The sequence below is a fragment of the Lipotes vexillifer genome, unplaced genomic scaffold, assembly GCF_000442215.2.
Source record: "Lipotes vexillifer unplaced genomic scaffold, Lipotes_vexillifer_v1.1 scaffold472, whole genome shotgun sequence".
NCBI classification, from domain to species: Eukaryota; Metazoa; Chordata; class Mammalia; order Artiodactyla; family Lipotidae; genus Lipotes; species Lipotes vexillifer.
This window is the reverse complement of record NW_006797698.1, coordinates 2,766,073-2,772,072: the sequence shown is the minus strand read 5'-3', so window position 1 is coordinate 2,772,072 and position 6,000 is coordinate 2,766,073. Positions and strand designations below refer to the sequence as shown.

At 45.0% G+C, this 6,000-nt stretch overlaps 1 protein-coding gene across 1 annotated transcript in view; it reads right to left on the bottom strand.

Moving 5' to 3' along the window:
• The window catches only part of ZNF746 (zinc finger protein 746), a 71,581-nt gene that overhangs the window by 20,346 nt on the left and 45,235 nt on the right, over positions 1-6,000 (bottom strand). The gene's annotated exons all lie outside the window — the stretch shown is intronic.

Genomic DNA, 6,000 nt, shown 5'->3' with positions numbered 1-6,000 from the left:
CCTGCCCGCCGAGCCCCGGACACTGCCCGGCCCACCGGCCTCCCGACCCACCGAACCCCTGACCCGCCGACGCGCCGACCCACCCTGCCGCTGACCCGCCAACCCCCCGGCCCCTGATCCACCGGTCCGCCGATCCCCCGGCGCCTTGATCTTACCGACCCCCTGGCCTGCCACTCCGCCGACACCCCGATCCCCCGAGTCCCCGAGCCCTAGGCCCAAAGAACACGGCCGGGTGCGCGCTGAGTCGCCGCCCGGACTCAGCGCCAGACCTGCCGCCGGCCGCGAGAGCCTCGGACCTTGGTCCCCCGCGCCCCGAGGGACTCGGTGACCAAAAAGGATCTCCCCGCTCCAGGGGGCAGCCGGGCCGCCCCCGGTGACCACGGCGACGGCGGCCGCCCCCCCGCCCCCCGCATGCGAACCCCAGCAGCGCCTTCTCCCCTGGGGCGCCCGCCACGTCGCCTCTGCTGCTTTAGGTCCTGCAGGGCGATCTGGGCTTCTTGTGTGTTTACTTACTTGGACAGCTGTACCTCATGTCTACCTTTGATTTGAAATGGAAAAAATTCTTCCAACAATAGGAATATAGCTCACTAAATCCCTGTAGGCAGCCACTTAGAACTTTCTATAAAGTGTGGGTTAGCTATAAAAAATATTTTTAATGGGATGGACAACGGAACACAATACCATCACCTAAAATTATTTTGGTGAAGAACTTTGTATGGGAAGATGTTCATGATATTTTAAGAGAAGTCTGTCCAGAATGATTATATTATTATATATATGATTATATATATATTGTACATATAATATATATAAAATGATTACATATATTATCATTGGAAGGTTTGGAAGCATATAGTCAAGTAGTTTTCTTTAACAGTGAGAACACAAGCCATTTTTATACATTTTCTAACTTCATTTTTTAAAAATTCGTAATAACAACAGTAATATTTTATAATATTTTGTAATAACAAGAATAGTATTTTTAAAACAAGGAGAGAAAAATAAATTTATCAGTCGGAAAACTTAAGAGGCGAGCCGGGGCCGGCGGATGGAAGGAGCCTTTGAATGGCGTCCCCATGTGGCCGAGAAGATGCATTTCCTTTGAGAATTTCCTCTAAGTGGGACTCTGCTGAAGAGGGACCTGCGCACCACGTGCTCTGTACTCTGCTGGGCTTCGGGTCTGGCCACCGGGGTCTTAAGGTGCCCTTTGTTTTCGCTTCATCAGCCTGGGCTGAACGTACAGCAAAGGCGTCATCCCGGATGCGTTCTTTGGTTATGAAAGTGGACTCTCCCCAGGCATGGTGGTGGGGCGACACTGTACTCACACGGTTGCGAGAGGTCTGTTCCGAGTGCCTGATTTTCTTTTTCTCACTGATGCTAGCCCAGCTGTTTTCTCATGTCCCCTCCGCCCCACCCCCAGCTCTCCGGGATTGCCTCTCAAATGTGGGGTTGAGGGTAGGGGATAGGGATTTGCCGATCGGAGCCCCTGCACCCTTTTTCCTTTTGGAGGAAACTCCTGAGCACGCAAAGTCGACCCTTCCACTACAGGAGAATGTTCTGGAATCTGCCCCGAGGTCCTTTACCTCCCCCCCAGCTCTTCTTCCACGTGATCTCTCCTTCCCAAATAACACATCTCCTCTACCAAGGGTGGAACCCTGTTTTGTGGGCCTGAAGCTTGTATAATTTGGGGAATATTGAGAAAAAAACCTTCACAAAATTACAATCTTTAAAAAGTCGGTACAGAGCTGGTACAAGGGATGCTCTCTGAAACTCTTATCTAAGTCAATTTTTACAGTGATGGTCATAAAATGAAGATTTTTATATTTCTACCCTTTTTACATTTATTGGTTGATATGTTGGTAAAGATTTTGTAAAGCTTGCCTTTCTCTACCTAAATTTTTTTTAAAAAAAACCTACTAACATGGATTCATGGATTCTCTAATTTAATGAGCTATAACACATTCCTCCATTTGTTTGGATGCTCAGATTGTCCCAAATTTAGCTAGCGGTGAGCCTCTTCAAGCTGGCCCTGTGTTCTGTTGACATGTTCCCATCAGTTTTTGAGCACGTTCCTACTGTCTGGCACAAAATGTTCCATGGTTCACATTTTAGGTTTCTTACCCAGCTGTGTAATCAGCCAAATCTCCAAGTTTCTGTTTCTTTTTTTTTCTTCTTAATTAATTAATTAATTTATTTGTGGCTGCGTTGGGTCTTCGTTGCTGCACGCAGGCTTTCTCTAGTTGCCGCGAGCAGGGGCTACTCTTCTTTGCGGTGCGCAAGCTTCTCACTGCGGTGGCTTCTCTTATTGCCGAGCACGGGCTCTAGGCACGCGGGTATCAGTAGTTGTGGCACACGGGCTCAGGAGTTGTGGCTCGTGGGCTCTAGAGCGCAGGCTCAGGAGTTGTGGCGCTCAGGCTTTGTTGCTCCACAACATGTGGGATCTTCCCGGACCAGGGCTAGAACCCGTGTCCCTTGCATTGGCGGGAGGATTCTTAACCACTGCACCACCTGGAAGTCCCTCTGGTTCTTTTAAATGGTATTCAATAACCACGATATGGGCATTAGGAGTGCTCATTGCAACTGAGATGTTGTTTCTAGCACCTTTTCAGAGGGCAGTTAGAAAATGTACGTGTGTACTTTGTGTGTGTGTGTGTGTGTGTGTGTGTATGTGTGCTGTGTGCTTGTGTATTCACACAACTACTTATGATTCCAGTCCAACTCCACAATTCTTCCTTGCCTATCTTCATTCCATATTTATACCTCCTGTCTCCCACAATTAGAACTCTGGTTCCCCCAAATATCAATATATTTACTCAATTTCTCAAAAACGTAAGTTTTGTGGGGGACTTCCCTGGTGGTCCAGTGCATAAGGCTCCACACTCCCAATGTAGGGGGACTGGGTTCCATCCCTGGTCAGGGAACTAGATCCTGCATGTGTGCCGCAACTAAGAGTTCACATGCTGCAACTATGAGCCCGCATGCCGCAACTAAAGATCCTGCATGCTGCAACGAAGATCCCATGTGCTGTAACTAAAACCCGAGGCAGCCAAAATAAATAAATAAATATTAAAAACAAAAAAACAAAGCCATGGGTTTTGTAAGTTACACCAAAACAACTTCCTAGGTAAAGTTCAGTATCTATTTCTCCCCTTAGAATATATACCACTAAGGGTGTTTTCTTCTTTGTGGTCATGTTACTGATGTGATATAACATTAGGTTTTTGGGTTTTGTTTATATTTATTTTCAACTTCATCTCTTCATACTTGAGTTATTTTTTGGAAAGGTAAAACAGTAAAACAATTCAAAAGTCAAGGCTATATAAAATTGTACACCCAGGAAAGACCAATTCTCTACTCCATCCCTTATATCTCATTTCCATCCACCTCTGAATAATGTTCTATTTCTTGATCTGGGTGTGAGATCACACAGGTATATTATTTTTTATTATTCATAAGGCTGAATGATTCATGCAGTTTCATACACGCATGGAAAAGTGAAAAAGAAAATAAACGCCGTGAGATGAGCCAGTCAGTACTGATCAGAGAAGCAGAATCACAATAAGTATTACTGAACAATGGAATTATTATGGAAATAAGACCTTACACAATTATATCATGAGCTGGGAGAAGTAATAGTCCAGAAGGGGGAGTTGGAGGATCAAAGAACAGTCACTTGTGAGCCTCCATAAAGCAAAGGCAAAGGTGGAAGAGTCGGAGGTGAAGAGGGATCTGGGAAGCGAAGCACATCCCACCCCTGGAGGGGAACCACGAAGGGGCTGGTGAAAGAGTTGATAGGAAATCAACACTTCCGCTTCTGTAGGTCCTCAGCCAAGTATCTGGTGGCGGCACTGGGGCTCCCGTTGATGGACACACAGTTGGGAAGAGAAGCTGGACACGACGGGGGTGGTTGCAGATAGGCTGGGATCTGTCTGGCTGTCACACGCCCAACTGCAGCAACTTTCAGAGAGCAGCGTCTGCTTCCACCTCCCAAATATCATGCGAATTCTCATTTTGGCCAACTCTAACCTCTACGAGGAAATGATTCTGGGAAAGTAGTTCCAGCTATCCCAAGCATAGGTGAAGGTGTTCAATATCATTAGTCCTCAGAGAAATGCAAATTAAAACCACAATGAGATTAAAACCGCCTCCTACAATTGCACACCCCTTCGAAGATCTAAAACCAAAAAGACTGACCCTGCCAAGTGTTGACAAGGACAGGCAGCAACTGCCGATGGGAATACACTCTTGGCTGAATGTAAAATGTTACAATCACTTTGATCCAGCTGTTCTACTTGCAGATATTTACCCAAGAGCAGTGAAAGCATGTATCCAAAGATTTGTATGTGAATGTCATAGCAGCTTGATTTGTCATAGCCAAATACTGGAAATAACACAAATGACCATTAACGGGTGAGCAGTGAGTGGGTAAACAAAACAATATATATATATATATATATATATATATATATATATATATCTCCATACCGTAGAATACTACTGAGCAGTAAAAGGGAGTGAACTATTGATACATGCAACAACATGGGCAAATCTGAAAACAGTTATATTGAGTGAGAGAAGCAAGACAAAAAGAGTGCATATTGTATAATTCCACTTTTATAACCTACTAAAAGATGCAAAGTAATCTATAATAACGGAAAGCAGATCAGAACTTGCTTTGTTCTGCTTGCTCCTGTCAGTGTAGCCCTAGCCATGTCCCTCCACACTGGCAGCATTGGTTTTCATTCCCAGCTTTCGTTTGGCACTCCTAGGACCAGCCTTACTGTCAGTGCTCCGTCTCTGGGAGACCAGCCTTCTGAGCTCCTGAGGTACCAGCACCAGCTGGGCAGCGCCGCATCCTCACAAGTCTGAGTCCCAACTCTTCAGAGCCCCTCCTTCCAGCTTCTGCATTCTGATAACTGCAACCTCTCTCCTTTTTCTGTCAGCACAGGGAGTGAGAGGTGCTTCCTGGAGTTATTATCTCTGCATTACCTTGCAGTTCTCTCTTTGCTGTTTTATTTCCTCAGCACCTATTTAACCAATTCCCTGTATTAAATTCTCTCTGTTGAACTGCCTATGTACTTTCTATTTTCTGACAATATCTTGACTGACACATGATTGACAAATCTCTTTTTCTGATCTATGACTCATCTTTTCACTTTCTGTCTGGAGACTTTTAGTACACAAAAGTTCTTAATTTCAATGAACTAGAATATCAGTCCTTTTCTTTATGGTGTTTATGTGTGTCATGATTAAGAAATCCTTCTCCTACTCCAAAGTCATAAAGGTTTTCTCTTATATTTTCTTTTAAAAGTTTGAAGATTTGTCTGTTATATTTAAGTCTTGAATCCTCCTGGAATTTATTTTGTGTATGGATATCCAGTTGTCTTAGCAACATTTATCAGCAAGTCCACCCCCTTCCTCTCTGCACTACGATGCCACCCTCTCATATATCAGTTTCTCTCTTTAGATAGGTCCATTTCTGGGATCTCTATTCTGCTTTATGGTTATTTGTCTATCCTTGTGCCAACCCTACACTGTCTTACAGCTTTAAACTGTAATAACTCTTCATATCTGATAGGACTAATTTCCTCGTCCAGCTCTCATTCTTCAGGAAAACACTAGCTATTCCCAGCTCTTTCTTTTCCCACATAACTTTTAACATCAGTGTGTCAAAGACTATAAAAATCATAACCGGCTGGGCTTCCCTGGTGGCGCAGTGGTTGAGAGTCTGCCTGCCGATGCAGGGGACACGGGTTCGTGCCCCGGTCTGGGAAGATTCCACATGCCGCGGAGCGGCTAGGCCCGTGAGCCATGGCCGCTGAGCCTGTGCGTCCAGAGCCTGTGCTCTGCAATGGGAGAGGCCACAACAGTGAGAGGCCCGCGCAAAAAAAAAAAAAAAAAAAAAAAAATCATAACCGGGATTTTGACTGCAATTACATTAAACCTATAGGCTAATTTGGGAAGCATTAACATCTTTACAAAATTGTTATTTTGTCCTAC